This window comes from Anser brachyrhynchus (genome assembly GCF_964034855.1).
Source record: "Anser brachyrhynchus genome assembly, chromosome: 7".
In the NCBI taxonomy this organism is placed as follows: domain Eukaryota; kingdom Metazoa; phylum Chordata; class Aves; order Anseriformes; family Anatidae; genus Anser; species Anser brachyrhynchus.
The window spans coordinates 2,253,023-2,278,352 of record NC_137701.1 but is presented as its reverse complement, the minus strand read 5'-3'; the positions used below and the strand labels follow the sequence as shown (position 1 = coordinate 2,278,352).

Below are 25,330 nucleotides of genomic sequence, written 5' to 3'. Positions count from 1 at the left end.
TTGAGAACTTAGTCAATTTGAGCAGTTTGTCAAAAAGTGAGAAAATTGCTGGGAATGTCCAAAGTTTCCAGTTTTTAGTTCTGAAGCAGTATTTTCCTTTGAAATAAACTAACTAAAGAGAGTCAAATGCAAGAAAATCCTAGAACAGTGGGCATGGAAGACTCCTTATGACTGAATTATCTGAGCTTGATCTGAACAAAATCCACTATGAGACACTTAGGGTAGTTTGCAGTGTGCCCAGTATGATGGACTTCTGGGTTCTGGCTCACATACTGTTGTACTGCTCTCTGCTGCACGCTGAGGATGGGTGCCCTCTCTTCCCAAAGGCCACAGCTGCCCCAGCTCCCTGCTGACATGCTGGTGGCACAGAGCAGATGTAACACTTGCCTTGAAGAACAGCTCCAGAGTAAGCCAGAAGAGCCCATCTCAGAGGCTGGCGGTTTCTGCTGTGGGAAGAAATGTATGTTTTTTCTTGGTCAGACTGCCCCCTCCAACCCCCTGAAATGGTTTGAGACCTTTTTATCTGTTGTTATGGCCACAGGACACAGCAGCAGGTCAGAGAAGGAAACCTGAAAACCTGTCAGCCTCCTCAGTATAGTCACTCCTCTGGCCTTCCAGGCCTTGCTCACAAACCCATTTGAGCAAGGAAGGCCTCTGTGGGCTCCAGGAGGCTCTGGGCCTAGCTAAGGCCAGATGCAGCAACTCATCTTTCTGTCCAGGCACTGGAGCAGCGAGAGAGAAAAATGAGTAGGAAACTGAATTTCCTCTGCTGAAAGATTAAAAAAATAACTCCTCTAAATCAGGACAGAAACTGTTAGAAAACTACTTCCCCCTCTCTCCCCCTTCGTAGGAAGGGAAATATGGAGGGAGCAGTAAAAAAAGTTTAATTTTAAGTGATCCCAAATGAATTTTTCAGCTTGTCATGCAGGCTGTGAGCCAGTCCAGGATGACAGTGACCCAGGCCAAGGTGAACAGACTGCCAGGGGCCACAGACGGAGGCAGCGAAAAAGCCACTTGCAAACATCACTCCCCAGCACGCTGTCAGGAACAGCTCCGTCTACAAGCACAGCTAACTCCTCTCAAGAGCTGGCAGAACTGAAGAAGTCCCACAAAGTGTTTTGGCTCTGTCAAATCAGCCATTACCAAAGAAAAAATATGTGCTGGGTAATTTTTCCCCAACTCTAGCTGCATGATATAGTTAATCAGACGGAGGGGTGGTCATTATTACCATCGGAAATTATTTTTGCCATATTACATGGGAAATAGAGTACGGACTAGTAGGATGAGCTCTGAAGACTTTGTCCCGCACACTGTTATACACCTGGAGCGCTAAAACATGAATACTTGAGCAGTGGGATAACACCAATTCCTGTAGAGAGAATGTGGGCACAGATCCCACAAGTTATATCTGAAGAAGAGCTGATTAAGGATGCCAAGTTTTGTCCGTGTGTAAATTTACAGTTGGTGGCATTTCCACTGTAAGTGCCATTGTCAAGATTTTAGGATTGGATTGCAAAAAAAAAAAAAAGTATTTGACTGAAACTTGCCATTCAACTTCTCATCATCGGAGTAAAATACCATACTGTACGAAGAATGAAAAGAGAGAGAGAGAGAGAAAACAACAACATTTAGCAGGTTTTAAAATTATGCAGATATTTTTAATGGCTTCGAGTATTCAGACACTCACTCATATGTCAGAAAACAGATTTGATTTATAGGAATGACATTTGGCAGAGCAATTAATCCATACTACGTTCTAATCATGTTTGGTACTAGGAGAGGAAAAAAAAAGTCAAACTTAGGTTTAAAGCTGACTGTGCCAGGAATTATTTTCAAAGAAGGCTCAGAAGGGTTTTTAGTAAGCTCAAGGACAAAATCTGGTCTTTTATTCCTTCCCTCCTCCACCACCCACCACGAGAATGAAGATTGCATCCCATTTTCTAGTTGAAACTCAACAATTCAATCTTCTTGTCTCCACTGGGAGTGAAATGGGAGTCTGGACCTCTTTGGTTGCTAAGCAGAAAAAACCTCTTTCCCACGTTATTCCTCAACCCCAATGAGACTGTCTAAATGAAATCTAAGGAGGGAAACTATGGATGGTTCCTCAAAAAAATTCTGAGTTTCATCAGGCAGAGCAGGGATTTGCCTTTGTGTGACTGCCCTTTGGTCTGATTTGGGGCAGAGCTCTTGTTATTACTAGAATGAAACTTCCACTTGTCTCCATTTTGTCCCCACGTTTTCCATCTCAGAAATGTTTCCTGAGACGGCAATGTACAGCTTCTCATCTGGCACTGCTTAGATCTTCACTGCCAGAGCACTTACAGTTGACTATGGAGGCTTCTCATGCCCAGAGGGCATTGCCACTGCTCAGGTACCTGTGGCAGCTTGCATTATGGCAGAGGCCCAGGACCAAAGCTGCAGCTTCCCTCCCGTGGACTGAGTGGGATCTTCTAGTTTCAGGCTCTTGGACCCCGTGTCCCTGAGAGGGGTGTTCTGCTGAGACCCAACACACTTACTCACTGCTCACTTGGCCAGCAGATCTTCTGAGTGTCCGTGCTCCTCTCGGTACGTCCATGGCTGCTGACACCTTCCTTTTGCTGGGCTGGTTTTGTACGAGCACTGCCTCTGTTGCCTTTATTCCCATCCCTGACATTGATTTCTGCAGAGAGGAAAAACAACCTTGTGTTTATCATCCAGCTTGACAGACATGACCATTAAGAAAAGCTTCTCTGACAAATCCATTAGAGACTACAAGAGCAAGCACTACGTGGTAGCTTTTCACTTACAGACTTTGCAGAAGATGTGAGTTAGCTCACGCAGTGACTGCACCATGTCTAACACAACGCTAATGCCAGTTTTGCCAGAAGAAATCTTTCCTAGAGCCTATCCTGTCTCAAATCTCTCAGAATTAAAGCTGACAGCTGTTCCACAAAATACTAACACTAGACAAGTAGCTGAGTTTGTACCGTGGACTGCTCACCACTAGTGGCTGGGCATACACCAACAAATTAAAAAAAATCTACACTTCATGTGATTATTCTGTTCTTCTTGGTTGGTTGGTGTTTGGAATTATTATTTTTAAAACCATACCTCCTCTTTCCACTAACTCTATTACCTCTTCTTCATACCCCAACTCCTGCTTAGTTCATTCACAGATGAAAACATATTCCTCTACACTCCTTCCAGAATAGCTTTAAAAAGCCAAGGTTACACTTTTAAGGCAAATAAATAATTATTTCAGCAGACTGGTTTTAACACCTGCTACGAAGATTGCAAAAACACTCGCATTCTATCTATAACTCAATTTTCTCACACTCATAACTCATAAAATATTTGCCTCTGGGTTTAATAGCTTCCATATTCTTTTCTGTCTGAAGATGTATAGTTAAATATTATTACTACTGGAGGTATGTTTGGGCAACGTCTTTCAGCCGTATTTGAATTAAAGGGAGAGAGAAGAAAAATTCTGACCAGATGCACTATTTTTGGAAGATGACTACAAAAAAACAGCTGACCTAAGCTAGCTTCTACTGAAAATTATATCTGTAGGAAAGAGGAAGGTAGGAGAGAAAGTTCAGAGACACTGAGGAGTGACTCTGGGGCCTGTATAGGAGCCGCGGACTCCTGCAGCAGCCAAGTAAGGCCTCAACCCCCCATAGGTTTGCTCTCCCCTGAGCCAGCCATCCCAGCCCACCGGGGAGTGCGTGGGGCAGCCTGTGCAGGGGGAGCATAGTGCCCTCAGGGAAAGGGGATGTACCCCAGCACCCATCAAACAATCAAAATACAGTACAGTAAAACATCGACGTTAGGAACTGGAGCTAAAAAACAGAGGCAAAGCCATTGATCTTGTGACTTTTTCTGCCCATAAATATGCCAGCACTCCACCATGGCTTCTGCTCAGTGGCACATACAGATCTCGGCCACAAATGCTGCTCTTGCAGCACAAGCTGCAGAGACGCAGTGAAGCCAAGTGGAGCAGTAAGCGAGGAACCTTTCCACTCCTGGTTCCCACTTTAGACTCAGTGCTACTGCTCATTTCCTCAGAGCAGCTCTGTGCAGACAAAACCTCCTACCTGCAGGGTAGTCAGTGCTACCTACTTCTCACGGGAGTCAGTGGAGTCTGCCTCAAAACCCATGCATGAAATCGCTCACTGCCATAGCTGAGAGATTCCTACGTATTGCCATGATGAATTCATCCTGTGCTGCCTCACCCCTGCTGGGCAGCAGGGAAGCAGTGACAGGACAGGCACCGACAGGCACCAAGGCTCGCTCACTCCCAGGGCTGCCCAAGCTCTGCCCCACACCAGAAGCACCCACGCAAGCACCCCAAAGCTGCACCCCTTGGGTGACAAGCCGGCTGGGCTGGCCTGGAGCAGGGCCGCAGTCTCCCTGGTGCAAAGACTGATGGTTTGTGTCCAGTCTTTCTGCTGAAAAAACTCCTGCCTGTCCAGCTGTTGTTCCCTGAGTGCCAGGGGCAGCCCCGCGCTCGCTTTGCCCCTTCCCCACAGCCAGCCTCATTTGAGCACCAACTGATCTCCGTACAGTGCTGCGAGCTGCTCCACTTTTGCTACGCAAAGCCAGCTGGCGGATGGGTTACCCAAGGCATGAATTCACAGATCACTTACAGTGCAAACAGTCTGACAAAAAAAAAAGCCATAAAACAAAAATAGGGAATAATATCCAAATGTGGCCTTTCAGGCGGAGTATCTCAGGCTATTGCCCTCCCACACAAGTTACTCAGCTGAAACTGCAGCAGATAAAGACCCCAAACCTCACATCCTTCCACATGCAAGTATCTTGAGGTCTGATTCAGTGCTCAGCTGAGTCCAGAGAAAGACTTCTGTTTGCTTCATTAGGCCACAGTAAGTATGCTTCTGCCTGAACTTGGAGTCTGATTTATGCATTTTCACATCTAACATGATATTTTGCTATGAAAACTTTCAATTATACCTGCCTGAAATCTCCTAGATTTGATAGTAATTGGTGCTTTTTCCTTGTACTGACAGAGACAGACAGCATCTGAGTAGTCATTATCTCTCGCAGAAGTACACAAACTGGTAAGCGTTTCAGGTTTGATGTTACAACTGCTCGCTGTCACCTTGGTATCTGCTGCTGCCAGTTATTCCCTCCACAAACTCTTTGTCAGAGCGCTTACATTTTTGCTGGAGAGCTTTCAAGTTCTCTTTGCGAGCTGAAATCCACATCACACACAGGCATGCACACACTCTGCTTTAAATATCATAAACAAATGATACCACAAGCCTTTTCAAAGCATCTTAGAGATCTCTCTTCTTCCACAGGATAACGTATGTGGATTTTTCTGAGGAAGCCTTACATGTTGATTTTATTTTTATTTTTTAATAATAGGAAATAGGTGTTTCCTCGGTGCTTGGATTTTGAAGTCTGGAGTGTGAATTCTTCAATAGATGTGGCAGCATGTGGGTATTCTCTCCCGTTTTAGAACTCAAGTTGCTATAACAACCCACAGCATCTGCTCAATCCAGTACCTAAGTGTCTTTTTTTTATTCCCTTCCTTTCCTTTTGGGTCTCCTATTCTTCTGAAGTCAAGTGCTTTGCTCTGGTTTTTATTTAAGGAGCTAGCTTATGCTCTGATGTCTATATGCAGAATGACCTGAAAGAAGACAAAACCTGTGCTGAAAAGATCACAAGTTTTAGAGAGTATCTGGCCGAGTGGGATGAGTTCTGTGCTCAGCCCAGTTCCTGACAAAGTCAAGATTCACCAGTTTTGTGACATGAACTTGAAATTAAGTGCTACAGCATGTGACAGTGTGGGTTTCTCTGATGAATGATGGACAAATGATGAACACTTTCAGGGAGCCACTGACAGAACAAGAGCCAAGAGATGGACAATCTGGTCTTGCCTCTAACTGGCTCTGTATAATTATTTTGTTTCCTACTTACCAACCACTTTCCTCTCCACTTTTTAATCTCTTTGATTTTTAACGAAATGGATTTTTTTTTTTCCAGAGGGGAAAAAACAAGAGACAGAACATTTTTCATTCGTACCAGAACAGCAATGCCACACAGGCACTGTGGTTTGGATATCCCACCCTCCTCTGTGGGTTAGCTGCCCAGGTTTCTTGCTTCATCATACAGGACTCCTTGTGAAAGAGGAGCTGTCACTACTGGAGACCCTGGCTGCAGTGCATCATGGAAAGTGCAGACCAGCTATGTTCTACATTCAGAGGAGAATGGAAATGCAGCTGTGGATCCCAGGAAGTAGACAGGATGCTGGCTTTAATGGAAATATATCTGGCTTAGGATAAAACATTTTTATCTAAGTTTTAAAAAATGCTTAGTATTTTCTATCCATGTAAGTCATTTTCATTAAAATTCACTTTGCACTTAAAATGCTGTCCACAAAAGCATTTGGATTTTCTTATCAGCTCAGCTCTGAAATGCTGCTACAATCAGCAGATAATGGTGCTGGGCATAGGCGGGTTTGTCCAGGCGCCGTCATAATGGCTTGTCAGAAACCAGGAAGGAAGATGACATTTCTTGGAGGCTTCAGGCCACACACACTTAATCCCTCAGAAGGGATAGAGCAACGTTCATGATAACGCGCAGAGCAACCAACTGCCATTTGCAGTTATGCACACAGATAACTTGTAAATAACTGAGGATCCAGCTGCCCTGTCCTGACCCAAACACAACAATTCTCTTCTCTGCACCAATGCACTGCTGAGGGACATGCCCAGAGCTACAGAACAGGCTCACCGTGGGTAGGATTTGCAGGCTTCTTGCTGCCACGTAAGCTCTGCAGGAAGGTGGCACTGTGAAGCCAAGCTCCTTGTTGCCTCATGTAGCTGCCCCTGCCTGAAAGCAAACTCTAGCAAAGACAGTGCATACAGCTAATGACAGACCTGGGTCATGGGCACAGCTAGAGCATGTACCATGTCTCTTCAGCCTTTACCACCCCCTGACACTCAATACACCGGATATTCAAGGCAAGAGTCCACGGGGACTAGCAGACACAACAGTGAGGAAGGCTGAGCCATGCAGATGGAAGATGGTGGTTCTGGGAGCAGAAGGAGCAGTCTTGGGGAACAGGAGATGGCTCAGAGCCATCCCAGGGACTGGGAACATGGAAAGCCTCCAGAGAGGTCTGTCATCCTCCCAGCTCTCCCTTCTCCTTTGCCACCACTAGACTTAACCTTCGTCCTTCCCTGCACCTAGATACCGAGCAATATCTGGATCTACTGAGGAGAGCCAGACATTGGCTAGGTGTCCTTCACCTCATATATGGACTTTTGGGGCCAACTGTAAGTAATCCGGTGCCATGAAAGCTCCCATGAGGGGCAAGCAACCTGGTTTCCCATTTGTCTCAGGAAGCACAAGATAATTTTCTCTGAAATCACACCTTTCTCCTTCAAAGCTTCTGTGTATATTTGGTAACTTTTACATATGTCATTTCTGTACAACAGCCACAGCTCCCACCTGGAGTTTTGCAACATTGTCCACATGTTACCTTTCCTGAAGGATATAAATGTGTTACTGATACTATTTTTGTACTACAGAGAGAAAGTGAGAGGAAAAGAAAGCAGAAGGAATGAAGTTGCATGCCAACTGTGGCTCACCTTGTGCTGCAGAAAGGGAACACAGAAGATCCTCCTTTCCCTCTTACTTTGCAAACACACAGAGATGGGGTCTCTCTCCCCAGGCACAGGGACAAACACCACCCTGAGCCAGCAACCTTGCTGCTGTCTGCCTGCCAAGGAGATGCGTGCACTGTCCCTCCTTGCCCCCAGCAGGTAATGGCAGCCTCTGAGACTAGGCAGCTACGGTGCAGTGACACTCGGGCAACAGAGGACCAGTCTTGTTCTGCCTCTTCACTGCTCGTGCCACAGCCCCTCCGTGTTCTGCCATGAGGTAGGCACACTGCACTTCCTCCACAGGTAGGGACAAACGCTGTGGGTTGGTGGTGTTCTCTCCCCACCCTCACTCCCTGAGGGCGCTCAGAAGCGGCACTCTGTGAGGCTGAGGGTGCTGTGGGGACGGAGCATGGAACCAGCGAGAGACAAGCAGCGAGCGGGCTTCGGTCAGCAACGGCCTTCATGCTGATGGTACCTCGATTCTTTCCCACAGTCTGAAGGCAGCAGCCATGTGGGTCCCCTCACCGTGTCTCCATCCCTGTGGAAGTATGGAAGCACAAAAGCAATTATAGCTATTGCAGAAATCGTGCAAACTGAAGTAAAAGTGGGCAGAGGGACTCCAGGGAAGATTTCAGTGTTCAGATAGGGGTCACATTTAAGAGCCTGTACAGTGTGAGAGGCCCAGATCAAGAGAACTGGGCTGAGAAGCAAAACCACCTCCAGCATGCATACACATGGCTCTGTTATAGGACAATGACACCCTTTTAATCTCCTTCAGCTTTCCTTGAGTTGCTATAAATCAGCACAGGTTAGCCTTGCTGTGCTGATTTACACCAGCTGAGGACCTGGTGTTCAGTATAAAGAACATGTGATAAACCATTACACCATTAACCTAATTAAAGAACCTTAACAAGCCATTAACCCATTTAAGACATTCCCAAATACTGGTCATTGGAATCTCAAGATTCCCGTCTAGTGGAAGACGGGTTCCTATCCAGTGGGAAACACAGCCACACACTAGTTGCTAGTGTGATGATCTTATCTGAATATTTTAAGTAGACAAATCTATTTATCTTTGCTTTACCAAGAGTTTTTCTTACTGATTTGGGCAGGAAAGAGGCCATGTAGGCACCTGTTCATTCAGCACCTTTTTCTAAAACCCAGGATTAACTGGATGCTACTCCGAAACCCGAGCAGGAGAAAATATAGCTACAGTCAGATCTTATTATTACTAATGCTCTGATTAAAGTAACACGATCTGACCCAGAGCTTTAATACCTAGGTAGAGGTCATAAACAAATTAAATATTAAGATATCTTTCATTGTAGATGTGACAGTTTTGATCACAAATGATTAAAGCTCCTTATGAGAAGTCCAGTAAATATTGTCTTGAAATCTACCTTTTAAAGTTTTATTTTAAATTCTACTACTAGATATTCATTCTTGTTCTGCCACGGTTTGAGGCCTGACAAGTCTATCAATTTCCTGGTCACATCTCTGCATTGGTATTTAGAAATCAAACCTCTAAAATGACAGTTGTCTTCTTTGTATTGTGGTGACCTAAAATCCTGGTAACAAATGTCCTGATCAGCACAGCTGCTCTCTAAATTAGGATCCAGAATGGGGGATCAGTCCCACTGGAGATTTTGGGAGGTCACACTGGGTGCAGGGGAAAGCATTATGTCCGATGATCAGGCAAAATTACCAATACACTTACACACCAGGTACCATTTTTAGCTCTTTGCAGTAGGGTTCAGTGGCATTACAGCCTGGACTCCTCCATATGTGTAATAAGCACTGACAACTTGTTAAGTAATTCTTCTGCAACCCAGCAAGGAGAACATAAGAGACTGCCTGTGCTCCTTGGGCAGGTTGGGACCAAACGCAGACCAAGAGATGTTTAGAAGTATTTTCATTAGGCAGCATTTCCAGCTGTACCACTAACACTGTTCAAAATGGAAAGCAATTCTCTTCCTGGCACCATTTCAGAAGATTTAAAATGCATCATTCTAATTACTGCCTGACAAATAATCCTGGAATGCTAGCTGGGAAGTTTGCAGTGCAGACAACAGATATATTATCACCACGCTGGTATATTGAACTTTTTATGATATCTAATATCTCTAGGTTATAAATGAGTGAAAGCATCCTTTGCCACTGATGGAGATACAGCCCTCTAGCACGCAAGCTGAAGGTTCAAACATCAGTGTGCCACAGCTACAGGCCCAAGGTCATTTTTGTGCTCAATCGGTCTAGAACAGTTGCCAAATCTGTCTTCTGATTATTCCCAATCATTTTAGATGATGATTTCATTGAGTCTTTCCAGAAATTCATAGAACTCCTCCAGATTACATTAACTCCTTGCACTGCTGTGTTACAATGATTGCCTGATCACACAAAGGTCAGAGTCCTTTATCAAGGCCACACGTAGATCTGTATCTGCTTCTAGCGATTCAAACTCCTTCAGACGTCTGCTTCATTCCTTCTTTTCGCCTCCCCAAGCTCCTGGCAGTGCCTGGGATCTCCCTGTTCCCAACCACCACCAAGAACTTCATCCTCCTGACATCACAGCCCTGCTTTGGCAGTCCAGGGGACGCAGAGCCTTCAGTGGGCTGCGGGTATGAATACTTTGGCTGGTGTTTGAGGGAGGGAGCTCCCATGCCAACTTTTCCGAGCATCGCCTATCACTCGTATGAGGTGCATTCAACACGCAGAGCTGGTTTAACGCAAAATCCTGTATGAGTCCAAGGGAACAAGTGTGACTCACATGTCAAGAGATCAAAAGAGAAGTTTCAAGTGGGACGAGCAGCCATTAGGAGAGGTAAGGACGAAAGATTTTTAAGTCCCTGTTGCCCCACAAAACAGATGCCTAATACAAGCACAAACCGAATACCAGCACTGAAAATTGTGCCATCTGTAAACACCTCTGGCAGTGCCTGCTTATCACCCAGGCAGCAATGTGGGCTGATTTCACGGTATTCAACAAACTTAAGCTCCCCCTTCTCTCTCTTTTTTTTCTTTTAAGAAATAGCTATTTGACATAAACATCTTTGTTTGGCATATCACTAGGAGATCTGCTGCTAATTATAATGCTGAACCCAGATGCTGGTGGAGGAAATTAATCTACGTCCTGCGTAGCTTGTTGGGCTTGTTTTAGTAGGTTTGCCAAATATTTAGTGAAACCCTCATATGACTTTTATTATCTGGAGATAGATATTAAAGGGCCAAATACTGTTCTCATTCTCACTGGTGTAAATCTAGACAGCTCCATGGAGGGAAATAAATATAGTTACATTACTATGGATTTACATGACGTTAGTCGAGATTTACAGTACTGTAAATCCTCGAGAGGGGAACTAGGAAGCTAAACCACAAATACTTTATCATCTAAACCTGGTCTCTTGTCTAAACAGCTGAAAAAGTTTCAGTCCTGAGCAAAATGCCAGTATTCAACATTTAGTTTGCTACACTGAAATATAGAAATCACTCTTTTTTTCTTTTCAAGTTGGCCTACACTTGTGGAGTAAGTGACATCGAAACAACTCTGTTCAGAAAGACAAAAGTGTTTCATTACAAAACAGTTCAAGCTCTGAACTGTCCCTGGGGTCAAAGAGCCTCATTTTCCTCTCTGATTTACCTGCAGCTCCCACAGCACCCCATTAACACACCAGAAGCGGGGGAAGGCCGCCTGCGTGGAAGCTGCCGCCTGCAGGAAAGCTGTCTGCACAAAAAGGGTTACCCCAGGGTGAATGCTGGTCTCATGGACCTGACGTCCCAGGAGTAACAGGTGAGCTCACCTGGGCCCAAGGGATGCTCCCGCTCCCCCAAAGCAAAGCATTGCAGTAGGAAAAACATTCCAACCAACCAAAGAAGAAAATATTTGTTCCGGCTGCAGAAAAATCAACTTTTTCTGTGCAGAAAGCATTTGCTTTTGTTACTGTCCCCTTTCCCCACCCATGTGTACTACATCGTAGTTTCCTGTTGCAGAACTGGGAGGGAGGGAACCACCAAAATAACTGGTATTTCCCACATAGAAATGGAAGCTTTTTACAGATGGAAGCTTTTGACTCTAAGCTTCAATCAAACTTAGAAAAGAAAAAAAGAAAAAGAGAAAAGAAAAAGAGAAAAAGAAGAAAACAGAAAAGAAAGAAGAAAAATGGAAAAAAAAAAAGAGCGAACCTTTAAACCAAATATCCCCGACGTCAGTGTTCCCCAAACTGAAGAAAATCTATGTTGTGAAAAGTGTATTTTCCATGAGAAACAAAAACTGACAGAAAATTTCCCACCCTGCTCTCAGACAAAGCTGAGTAAGCCAGAAGAGCATCCCTGTATGCCAGCTGACATTTAAGGCAGCAGTATCATTTGAGCAATACAGACCCACAGACAGGAAATTTCCTAGGGAAAAAAAAAATCCTGCTGAGAGATGACAAGCTCTGGTACAATGACAGGTTATTAACCCCAGCTGGTCATCATTGGTAGAAAATGCCATAGCCCTCAACTGGGGTGGTGACTATAGGAAGAAAACAGGCATTTATAAAGTAATGATATAAATTTGTAATTGAAATAGATGATGTGGTTTCATCTATGGCATTTAGAGTGCACCATTTAATTGTATTTACCCTCCTGGAAATTTACTTTTTAGAGAAGTCCCATGTCCTGTGATTACGAGTGTAAAACCACCTCCTGCTATAAGGAGCAGAGGGATCTTTGCAGCAAGGCCTGTCACTAAAAAAAAGATTTCCATTTCATGGAACAGGCTGTGGAGCCCAACTCACAAGTTAAGAGATCCTTAGGGATCCATGTAGATCAAAGTAATTTACAGGAGCCTGAGGCTAGCTGTACAAACTGAGCAAAGTCCAGTTCTCAGCCTGACAGTAATTGATTGGGACAGACTTTAGGCAAAACAAGTTCCCCATACCCTGACCTGCATGATGCTTGGGAGTCCTTCGTGCTTTGTTCCTGCCTGAGCAGAGTAAGGAACGGAAGAGCGAGTTCTTGTTCGAGGCGATCCTCTTGTATTGCATGTTGGAAGGCACTGCCACCAAATAAATCTCTTCAGCACATTTATTGTCTCTTTTACATCCTTTTGCCCTGCTATTCTCTGTGGAGCTGTTTGCCACCTGCATTTGCTCTGCATTTTGCCCACACTACACAGGTTTAATTTTCAAGTGTCTTTTCCAAGCCAGGAGGGGCAAAAGTAATTTGCTACATTAGCAGGCAGGTTAAGTATCCTTCCATGCAGCAGCAAACACTTATCCTTTCTGACAGACGCATCTGAACAGCAGAGGGTACGTTCACTTTTGATGTGGGTTTGGAGAGCTCCAGTGCTTTGTGTACTCTTTTGGGCTAAAGCAAATACAACATAATTTGCCTTTCTGCAACATGGTTCCAACTCAAGTTAGAATTTGGCAAACCAAAACAATGCTAATAAAGCATGTGTGAAGGAAAACTGAATATTCATGATTTGCATGGCAGTATCTCCTACACTCCTTTGGACGTTACAGTGAGAATGGGACCTTAGACTTGCATCACCCTGCTAAAAGCCCTGCTACACATTGCAGGTCCCCAGGATCAGGCAGGAGTATGTCGTTACCTACATCGACCTGTCCATCTGGAGCTGCCCTATGGGCTTCTGAGTGCTAGCGAAGCAGGCGAGCAGGGCCTTCTTCAGAGGAAGAAGAAGAGCAGGCCAAGCCAGCCCAGGAAGAGCAGCCTCTTACCACTTCAGCTGCCTGGGGATGGAGGAACGATGGGGAAACCCTGCTAAGCTTCCCCCCCGATGAGAAAGGATATCAGGCACCTTGCTGCCATGCTGCCACACTAGGTGATAGACCATGTAAATATACCTGATACTTAAAATATACGGAGAGAGCAGTCAGGAGAAGTGGAAAACCACCAGAAACACTGCTACCTTACTGCTTGCTCTCTTGGGTACTGGGATGGCATTGGACGTGCTCATGGAGCCAGGACAACTGAAAAGAACTGGAGACAAATGCCAACACATTTCATCTCAATTGAAGGGCCCCAGAGCTCTGCTTCACCTGATAGCTCCCTGGCACTCACCTGTGGGTGCCTTAGCTGCTGCAGGAAGCAGGGGCTGGGGTCTCCAGCCCTGTCCCCCCACCCAGGGCCTGCAGGGCTGCCCACAGAGTGTGACATGCAGCCCAGCCAGAACCCCCCCCTTAACATAAACAGAGCAGGGTACAGAGCATCTGACCCAAAACGACTCCATCTGATCAGTCAGCTAGATTTAGGGTGAATGAAGCCAAAAATAACAGTTTCCGTTTGCTTGAACAAACCAAGTCAGAAATTACGGCCATAGTGATCTGAAACATCTAGATATTTCTCATGATAAACTTATAAAATTCAGGCAAAGTCAACATTTCTTTCTTTTGGCAGAAATTACATTTACCATCGTAAAAGTCTTGTGAGTGGAAGATTTCCAGCAGGCATTTTCTACCAAACAGAGGCACTCACCAAAGACTATTTCAACTTAATTGTCCGATTTCCCAAGCTGTGGCAGAGACCTTTTTAGATTTTTGCCCACCTGACTAACAACTGCCTTTATAAACTAGGCACAAATATTTCCTAGATACTGTACATACCACATCTGACAAATGGCACAACTTATGGAAACAAAACTGCATTCTGCTGAAATTCTTGCAAAATTGTGATAAAACATCAAAATCGGGCCCTGGTTGTGAAAAATACCCCCATTTAAGAGACCCTGAAGCACATGCACATCTGACTGTAAAGCAATGGGAAATAAGCACACGTTCAAAGTACTAGATCGAAAGCTGATCTGAAGAACTTCATTTAAAAAAAAAAAAAAGAAAGAAAGAAATGGTTCGCTCACCAGTTCTGAGTAAGGTTTGCTCTATGTGAGAGAGCCCAAGAAGCTTCCTGGGTGCATTAGTGCATCAAAGTGTGCAGAAAACCATCGTGGTGCTTTGCCTGTGCCCTGGGGCTTCTCTGCCCCAGGCTATTCTGAACATTCACAAATGGAAGCAAGGTATAGAGGCTACACTTTACAAACCAGTCCAGCTCCCAGTCTGGAGGGAGAGGCAGAGCTGGAGACTGTACAACTTCTTTCTAAATTGCGACAGGATTTCCAGAATCCCAGAAATCACAGCAGAAATGTGATTGCCCTACATCTGAGGAACCAACTTCAGGTGGGCAACCTGCTCTGACAGATTTTGCATTACCACGCCAAACTGTACTTGCTAACACTTCACATCAAAGCGCAGGTGCACGCATACATGTGCAAGTGGCAAACCAGGACTCTGAGCCCTGATCCAGTTGGAGCTGGATCTAAGGAAGCATGGGACACTGCCAGGGTTCGAACATGAGGCTTGGCTCCGGAAAGGATGGGAACCACTAGACGACACACTTCTTTGGCACAGGTGGAGCCCAACCCCAGAGATCTGGAAGACAACCAAGTACCGACAAGCCACTGCAGCCGGCGTTCAACAGAGCTTCACACAAGCGTCCTCCTGTAACCTTCTTGCTTTACAACCATTTGCACAGCAAAATAGCAGTAGCAAACTGCAATCTGAAGAAGAGTAAAATTTTCAGACATCAGTGGGACGTGTGGCCCTGCAGAATAATTCTTCGTAAATGTAAATGTTGTCCGATTATCTTGTGGCATACTTCTGATTGTCACCCAGGCTGCAATGACTGCTATCAGTGTAGTAAGCTAATAGAAATGAAATGTTAACTAAGATTATTGATAGTGCCCTGTATCTAGTCCATTATAATCTCTGCCTAGAGATTGTGGAGTTCATAATAGCTAGCAATAAAATATTTTTGTCCATAAAGGAGGAAGATAATCACTACACATCAACTTTGCTCAAAAACACTCAATAGCTTAAAATTTCTAAATATACTAACCTTGTTCCAACTAATACAGCATTATTGCTTCACAAAGAGTTCCTTGCACTGTCCTTTTAGTTACAAATCATGTTTTTTCAAGGACAACTTAATACAGTCATTTAAATTGCTGGCATTTATATCTCTAATAAACTGCAGCCCGATAATCACGGACTATAAAGGATTATTTTTTCTTTTACATTATCGCAGAGCAGCTGTAAAAGTACAAAATCCACAGAACTGTGTGTACCCAGTCCTAATGACAAACACAGAGCCTCATCCTTCTGGCCTGAGCAAAACCTGATAGACTGCCCCCGCTGGAAAAAAAAAAAAAAAAAAAAAAAGACTAAAACGGTTGTTCCCCTCAAATATTTACTCATACATCTTCTTTTCTCAAATCAGATGCCAGGCTCCTGCTGCTTCTTTATTTTCAGGAGTACTTCTTTCTTTTTTTTTTTTTTTTTTTTTTTTTTGCTTTAACTCTTCTGGTGCCCTGCATGAGCAGAAACACCTGGTGCAGCCACCACATTTACACCAGGAAGGGGCTGGCAGAAGAGCTGCCGCTTGTTTTATGAGAGTGCTTTGGGCGTTGGCACATACATACGCAGAGTGCCCCTTTTACTTCCTCCCCAAGACATGTTTTACTGACCTATTTATTATGCTTTCATTTCACTTAGGGTGAACAGAAACACCCTGTTTGCATTTGCTTTTATACCCAGATCCAGCAATAGCACAGGAACTACAGTTACCTAATCCTGCAGGGACACAAGGACGGCCTCACCGAGTTTACCCTGTGCCCAGCTACGCCAGGGATCCTACTCCAAACATCAGTTTAAATGCCATAAACTCTGTGCTGGGCAGTTGGATGAAAACCTACCAGTGCAATGTGCTTTGTACACCCTGTTTACACTTACCTTGAGAGCCAGCCATCAAATCCATCTTCCCCACACCTCTGTAAGGTTCTCCTTTGTCCTCCCTTTCTTGGGTGCCCTTTTCCCCTTTCCCTTTCTGTTGGCTAAATTCAAGCCAAGAGATGAGTTTTAAGAGGAAAAAATCAGAAGAAAAATATATCCTGGGCCAAAATGGAGCCAAGACAGGTTTGTCAGCAAGCAAGGCACATGCTCCTGCTGACACAGAGGGAATGGGATCATTGGCAGGGCACTGCAGGGAGCATGGGCTGCCCGGGGCGCTGCCTCCCACAGGTGGAGATGGCCTCTCTCTGCTAACAGACTTTCCTGGCCTTTCCCTTTTTAAAGGGCAGGGAAAAGAGAGGCCCATGTACAAGCAGTATAAATAAATAAATCCAAACAGAGGCATAATGAGACTGTCTTTGCAGCAATGCAAAGAACAGCACAAACACAAGTCTTCAGCAATAAATGACATTTTGGGTCTTTAACAGATTATAAGTGGTATGGAACTGAAAGTCAACATTTTCCTTTCATTCACTAGTTCACATTTCCCCTACCAAGGAGCACCTTTCAACAACTGATCCCAGTCACCCTATCCAGTGGTGGGGACAAACAAACTGGCCTCCAGGTCTTCAGCTCTGCAAGGGGGCAGCTGAATGCAAGGTCTCAGGGACAGGTTGGACCCAGCCAAGGCACTTCAGGGACACTGGGGACGCTTGCAATCCTGGCAGCCTTCGCTACAAAACTTTCTGCAGGATCGAGAGCTCTGGGATGGATCCTCAGCCATCTTTCAAGCCAACAGATACAGGCTTTTATTGCATTCCTGTTACCAATGGTTTTACCTTCCTCCACAGCAAAGCCAGAGGTCATTAGTTCTGTTTTCTCTTTGTATCAGTTGATGCCACTATAGCTTTACTCAGTCCCGATTTCCTCTGGCCCCCAAGAAAGCTACACCAAGCACAGCTCCACAGGCTACATGTGGTCTTTATAGCAGCCCAAAACAGACAGAAATCACTTGAGGACCAGGATGGGGTTTGCTACCTGCATGCTGCACCTTCCGCCAGATGCAGTGCAACACCTCGGAAGGCTACAGCCCTGCTCTGTCCCACTCCCCTGCCAATAGGGTTGTCCGTAAAATTTTCAGCAATGCACATTTATTGCAACTCTGAGGGAACCAAGGATTCATTACATGAATCAGATGTAAAAGACATTTTGCATGGTCCTGCAAAGGAAATTTCTGCAATAAGGTTTAAAAAAAAAAAAAAAAAAGTCCCTGCCAAATATTTCAGAGGAGTTATGTTTATAGATTGAGACTGATTCCCTTCTCTTCTTGGAGCTACAGCCATAGTCAGCGTAAGCCAAGGCAGAATCAGGTTCTGGGTTATTTTAAAGTCCTGCATTGCTGAACCACTAAATAGGTGAGGCAAATGGGTGGAAAAGCTGTAAGTAGCAAACAAATAATTCTAGCTACCTGGTAGTTAGGAACTCAGGAAAGACAGAGGGGAGAAAAAAAAAAAGACATCAAGCACAACTGATCACGTTAAATGGATTAGTTTAGGAATGCAAAAGCTTGTCACACACTTTTAATTATAAGGTAAGTTTAAGAATAAAAGACACAATTACAGCTGAAAAAACACCTTGCTTAAAGACTAAAAGCGTAGTTCTACATCCTTCATCCTTCCAAAAGAAACATTTCTAAGGTGGAATATATACACAAAATACCATCAGAAACTCAATTACCACTTGAAAAAAAAAATAAATTAAAAAAAAAAAAAACTTCTGACCCATAGAGCATTCCCTTCCTAAAAATGTGCTCTAGGTGTGAAAAGTCACTTGGCAAACCAATTCCAATTTTGCAAAGGCTATGTGCTGGAGCAGAAACATTCTCCAGCCAAACAAAAAACCCAGACCAATCTGCAGAGCTCCCCAGGTACAGCGATCCTGTCCACTTGCAGCATCTCTCTGTGGGCCTTCACAGATGGAGCAAGCAACACAGCACAACACGCTCCCTCTGCCAGTGTCGTCAGGCCTGTTAGCCTTCACCTTGCCAAGTTCCAGATCTCATTTCTGCTTTGCTTACACTGGTATCAACAGACGCAAGTGAAGAGCTCCCTTCTCCCCAACGTGACTCCCTCGCTTCCTAGGCTACCCAGGCAAACAGGATGGAAAGGTTACCTGGTTTCCGTAGCAGTCAAAAGCTCTTTCACCAGTGCCTACAGCTCTGGGCTGTTGGTGCTATTTTCAACAGTTTCTTTTGATCCTCAGAGTTTTGTAATTTTAAAGTCTGGCCTCAAGGGGGAGATGCCAGAGTTAAGGATCTTCATTATTACGATGTGCACAGGCTGATCAGTCTTAAAATTCTGGTCGTCCCCAATTGCATTGCCAAGAAAATCCTTCTACTGTTTCCCTGTGCCTTTGAGCTGTGCTTTCAGCAGCAACTCACAGCAAGTGACCTTCTGCCAGCTGGAACCTGACCACTGCTCCTGAAATACACATCCATGTCAGTGAGCTTGACCCAGTCAATTCCACAAACCAAATCCAAAACCCATCATTGTGAACAGGAGCGCAGAGCTGATCCTGTTGCCTGGATCAGATCTTTGCATCAAGCACAACCTCATTATGGGAATGCCAAATGCTTTCCAAGACTGCATCCTTGTTTTCCATTAATTTGCAGAGCATTTTTATAGACACAGCCAAAGAAGTAATCTTCAGCTTGATTTTCAAGTTTGGGTAGAAGTAAACTCTTTGGTATCTCCTCCTCTCAGCAGCATGGACATCAACCCAAACTCTTCTCAGCTAAATTCCCTGAACTCTGCTTCTTCTTGCAGCTGGCTCCCCAACACACTTGGCTTTCTCATTGGGATAAGCTTGGTTAAATGCACTTTAAGCCATCTACCCTACAGGGCAACATATTTATCACGTTTACAAAACAGAAAATATCTGCAGCATTCACTCATGGATGTTTCTGTACTCCACATCTCTAGTCAAAGATCATGCACCCTCAGGATGATTTGAGGAGCCTGAGATAATATGGAACAGCCTTAGCTCAAACTGAAGTCAAAAGTCTACGAACAGTTTTCAGATAAATTTACCAAAGTAGGACACATTAGGTCAGCAATGCACTGAGAATACTACTGCATGCAGTTTTGGTATTGAAGGTGAGAAGAAGACAAGACTTGTAGTTTCTGGACATGCAGGAAGGTAGATCTGCAGATGATGTACCATGGTCAAGCAGCTGAAAACAAAGCCTTGCACATATTCAGGAGCTTTGGTGCAAGCAAAACAACCCTGCATCAGGAGAATACATTCAAGACACAGGATGGGATCCCAGCAAGTCAGCAGCCCATCTCAGACCTCCCAGTTGGGTGGGGCTCAGGGACTTAATCTGGTTCATGCTCGATTTCATCTTTTATCAGAAGCTGGCTCCTATTATTAATATCCTGTCCCTATTTACTACAGCAAATACATACTCCTTCTCTTCAAACTATGGCCACATGGAGAGACCTGTGGTCATATGTCCTTTCCAAAGAAAAAGAGGGTTCTTCTCAAGTATCTTACAGTTACAGACAAATGTATCAACTCCTGTACTTCTGTATAAAGTCACTTTCCTTTAACGGTACGTCTGTGCTCTAACCACGTCTTGTATTCTTACGCATCTTTTCTCACATCTCCCTAAGCAAATACCTGAAGGGTTTGTATATTTGTGCTTTAAACACAGTCTGGCTTCCCTGGATTCCATATCACAAGAAATCCAAGTATCCTATCTAGCTCTGGCATAACACACAAGTTTGGTGGGGAGGAGATTGGCAGGTAAATCAGGGGGTTAACACTCCGGTGCTTTTCCAGCACCAGTTTTCTCAAAACCGACCCAAAGCCAGAGTTTTCTCAAAACCGACCCAAAAGGGAAGCAGCCCGGGCTGCTGGCAGCACCAAGCATTGCTGGAGGAGCTGTGCTGCAGCAGGGTAAGGCCAGCAGAAGCAGGAAGGTGGCTGCTGCCCAGCTGGCCGCAGCACCATGCTGCTCCCCAGCCCGGCCGCACAGGCACGCTCCTGCATGTGCTGCATCTCCTCATGCCCAACACACTGACGGGCAAAGCCATGCAATGGGAAGTCTCAGCCCAGTGCCGTTTGTCCACTTGAGCTCTACGTATATATTAATGGGACACCTGGAATAAACAATTGGGCGCTGTGATCCAGCTTCTACTGGCTCAAACAGGAGCTTGAGGATAATGACATACAGGCAGCAAACTCTCCAGTTGTAAAGGAGGTTTATAAAGCAAAAGATAATTTGGTTGAACAAGGCCGAGTTGTCAGACATTTGCAAAACCCTAAGCACACCTAAAGGCAGAAAGAACTCAAGAAAGTATCAAAAAAGTTACGCAGGGAAAGAGAGAGAATAAAATAAATTCCCCTAATGTACCACAAATATCAACCACCACACACTACCTACAAACCATATGTTTTTCCCATCTGTTCTGTTATCTTCAACTAAATTTATAGTATTTGGGCTATCGGAAGAATTGTCAAGCCTGAGCTGGGCAGGATTATAAAACCTAGGTGTTATTACACTTTAAAAGATGTTTTCCCCTCCCCCTACCACACCAGGCACAAGATTATCCATTTCTCTTGCTACTTCTTGGCTCTGGTACTACAGAGGATGCTACACTTATTCCCAGCTACAGTAGGTGATAGGACATCCCCAGATCCCCCCCAAAAGCATGGTTCTTCTAACTTTCTATTTTTTTCCTCTCTCTTCCCTGTCCTTCTTGGTAGGTAGGTCAAAGGAGGCGTCATGGCAGCTGAGACTGCAGGGCTGCTTCCTGTTCTGCCGTTAATCAGTGAAGCCCAGGTAAGTCAGCAGGGAGCCCCTAGCACTCTCCCAGTGAGGACCACCTCTCCTGGGGCAGGGGCCAGGAGTTCCACTCAAATTCTCCAGCTGCCGGGACTGAGCAGGCTGTAGATCTGTGCTGTGTTCATGCAATGGCAGTGCAGGTAAAGAACCAGAGCAGGAGAGCAATGGGGCTTCAAAATATAGGGGAAGTGGGGGTCTCCTTGGAAGGAAACAATGAGGGTCCATAAGGGATCGACAGCAGCATGAGATGAAAAAGGTACCTTCCCTCCCTACTGCCCACATGCATCATAAGCCAGAGAGCACATGGGCTGCTTTTTCTCCAGCACAGAGCCTCCTTCCACAGCCTGCATGCTACTGCCACCAAGGAATCCGAGAGCTTTCAGGTGGTCTAAGCAAAAGCACGTTTAAACACAGCCTGAATGGCTCACAGCCTACCCCTTCACTGCTAATCCTACCAGCCTTATGGGAAGAGCTCAGCACACTGGATACTTAAGCTGCTTAAAAATAAAAGCCTAGTTTTGGGGGCCAAATTTCTAAGAGGTGCTCTCCATTGTGTGCTTCTGTCCCTGGCACATTAGCTCTCTCCTGCATGTGCAGTGACAGTGCTTTTAAGTGTGCACACATAGAGGGAGAGTGCTTGGAAAAATCCAGCCCTGACTGTCAAGTCAAGTAACAGCCCTTCATGATGAACCCTACCCCCTCCGTGCACAAGGCTCTCCGGTTTGGGCATCGCTTGCAGTAGCTGTCTATCTCTCAGCACCTCCATCCTGAAAGCAACGTGACTTGCACAGCTCCAAAGGCCTCCTAGGAAGCCCACAAATCAGTCCAGCAGGGAAGATCCCGGTTTGGTTTTTCACTTGTGAAGGATCAGGGTAAACGTAACGATTTTCCGCCCAGAAGGCCTTTAAGGAACATGCAGAATTCCAATAGATGTCTCATTAATGCCAAGCCGCGCAGCACATGGTGCCACTGCCCTGCTGTCTGGTCCACCTGCCCTTGCCAAGCGGCTCTCTCCAGCGCTGCCTCAACCTGCTGACTGCCAGGTGATGGTCTCCTGCTGCCCAGCCCCTGCTGTGGACCCGGTGCTGCCTCCAGGATGCTCGCTCGTTTGCTTAAAGAGCTGGGTTTTGAAACGTGCTAAAGCTCAGCACTGAGCCTTGGGAGAGTCCAGCTTCTCTCTGCCTTTAAGTAGTACGCACGGAGGGCATGCTGGCACAGCACCATCTCCCTCCTGGCTTCCAGGGTGGATGGCAGATTGCAAGGCAATTTTCCTCCGAGTCCCTCTGTATTCATGACTTTCACCTGTCGCAATCAGCAGTCATTCCAAGCCTGCCAGTGTCACAGAAGAGGCAGATGAGTTCAGAAAGGAATGAAAAGTGCTGCTCCACTCTTACAAACGCTGCAGTGCACAACAGGACTGCAGCTATCAATTCAAACCGTGCCAAAAAACATTTAAGATTTTTTCAGTAAAGGGAAGGGCTTGCATCAAGGACTCCCATCTACAGAAAAGAGGGAGCAGGCTACAAAGTCAGTCCCCTCACTTGAATATTATGAGAAGGGAAGGGAGCCTAGGCCAGGTGGAGAGCCAAACACCCCAGAGTGCCATGGAGTGCAGTAATCAGGGCTTTCCCCTGGCAAGCCAGCAACATGGGTGCAAAGCCTTCTGCTAGCCACTATTTTCCTGGCTTTTATTACAACTAGAGCTGTGGAAACAATGGAGTTTTGGGTTCAGTGGCCAAGCAGAAATATTTAAAAATTAAATTTTATAATAAATGGGAGCAGACCTTAGAGTCCTCTTGATACAAAAATGTTTATGGTTATTTAACCCTTTCACAAAAATCACCTAAGCTTAAAAAATAAATAAGGACATCACTCTTCCAAAATATTGTCTTCCCTTTTCTCCAGACAGAACTGAAAAATATTATGTCAAGTCATAAATCTGAGATTTTAAAATTGAACTATCCCTGCAGAAAAAGTACCCAGGTCTACATTACAAATGCCCCAAAATGAAATGCTTTGGGAAGCGCAATGCGCTTCATTTAAATACATGTATAGCTATACAGATGTGATGTGACATACTTCAACTCTTAAAGCCAAAACTATTCATCAGATGCTGTTCAAATTAACAGTTGGCTTTGATTGCTCCAAAATTACATTCTGGGGCAAATTAAACCTTTAGGCAAGTTGTCTGTCTTTCCATGGTTGTATAGTGAATATTGTATTCAATACCATCTAAAGAACATGAGTTCACAAAAACAGTTCTACTCTTCAAACCTTCCTAAGATCTAACTGGCAGGTTTGGTTCCTTTTTTCCTATCCATATGCCCTGTAATAGGGCATAAAAATAGGGAGTAAAAACTCCATCCTTTGTAATTTCTGTGTAAGGCCAAAGAAGGGCAGTCGTGCAGACGACAGATCAGATTCCTAAGAGAGGAAGAATTCTGCCCATCTTGATCCAAGTAAGAGCACAGAGGGTCAACAAATACATCTTCGCTTTTGTAGAGCAAACGAATCAGATCTGGAAATGACAAATGTGCATCCAGGAGCCCCACAGTGCCATTTGGAGACAGTTGCTTTTGGAGAAGAGCAGGCCATTGAAGCTGCCCATGTTCAGAAGACACCAAAACTTTTATTTCAAAGTTAATCCAGGATTTCAGAAGTTCTTCTGTATATAAGACATGAAAGAGATCATTGTAAAGGATAAACAAACATAAAGTCTTGCACAATGGAAATAAAAAAAAAAGCAGGCCTGCCACACCAGGATTGAAGAAGCAGGTCCACTGGCACATTCATTCACCGCCATGTTCAGGAGTGTGCGCACGCATGTGCAATGCACACACATTCGTGCACTCCTCCCTTCCCTGAAGCCTGCTGCATCCCGCAATGACTGCCGGTAAGCAGAGCAGCATGCTCTGATGTCACAAGGCAGGACAGTTGGTCTGTGATCAACCAGCCAGCCAGAAAGAACACCACCACTGGGGATGCACAGTTTTGTCTTTTCCCACATTGAATGGGGCATTAACTTCAAAGTCTATGATCCCTTAAATCTTTAACAATAATTAATAGGAGAAAGATGACTAATATTTGTGTTTGCCCTTAAACTTGCTCTTAGGGGAGAGAATAAAAGCTCAAAGAAAGTGACATTTTGTACAAGCAAAGTCAACAACATTAGTTATTCCTGAATTTGTCTTAACTCCGGCGTTAATGCTTTACTTGGCCTTGTGCTCCCAAATGGATTGCATTTAGCGCTTCAGCTCCTAGAGCATGAAGTGTTTCACTGCATGGGTTTCAACCCCTGTGCTAACTGGAGCAACCTGAGGGCAGCAGCAGTGTCTGCCAGCTACTGTGGGCTCCCAAAGCCCCAAGGGCCTCTCACAGGCCAAGGGAAGCTCCTACCACCCAGCCCCTGATCACAGGCCTTGGGCTCGTGGCCTCCAGGGTGCCCGAGAGCCGGGGTACGGGACCCTGCAGGGAAACAACACACCAGGAGGGCTGACACTTCCCTAGGCCAAGGAAGACTCATGTGTTATTATCTCTAGGGGCTAACTTCAGCATGGACCTCAGTGGGTCAATATTCTACCTCAGAAGATACGTTTTTGTCAGATGTCAAAGTGTAAAGGTGTTTTTTTCAGCCAAGATCAATGTATTCGTCTATTCTGACAGACGAATATGCTGTATCGTTTTAAGGGGACTACATGTCCACATCATCTCCAAGATGTCACCTCAGGAAAAACTGTTAAACATTAGAAAGCTGTTCTGTCACATCACCCAGAGATCTGGCAGGCAAAGCCAGGTGTCTTCCATCTTGAGTGTAAGGGCCGCACCAGGAGAGGGTGCACAAGTAGAGAGCGAGCAGGGTTCCCAGTGACTGAACCCCCAGAAGAGATGCACCAACTATGCAGCTTTTCTGTCAGCTCTACCACTTTTCTTTCCATGGGCTGTTTAGAGCTGACAATTTTTCCTAAGCTCCACGACTTTCACTGCAAACGGACACAAGGCCTTTTTGAGACAATTCCATGCTCACCAGGTCCTGACATTGCTTTATGCTCACCAACTGGCTAAGCCAGGGCAGCACACCCCAAGCACAC

The 25,330-nt window shown here is 45.1% G+C and overlaps 1 long non-coding RNA gene across 1 annotated transcript; it reads left to right on the top strand.

The window, feature by feature from the left end:
- Window positions 1-2,674: 2,674 nt before the first annotated feature.
- LOC308198152 lies at window positions 2,675-6,162 on the top strand. Its single transcript, XR_013953660.1, has 2 exons — window positions 2,675-5,438; window positions 5,989-6,162. It is a non-coding gene; the product is annotated as an uncharacterized lncRNA (long non-coding RNA).
- The last annotated feature ends 19,168 nt before the right edge of the window (window positions 6,163-25,330 follow it).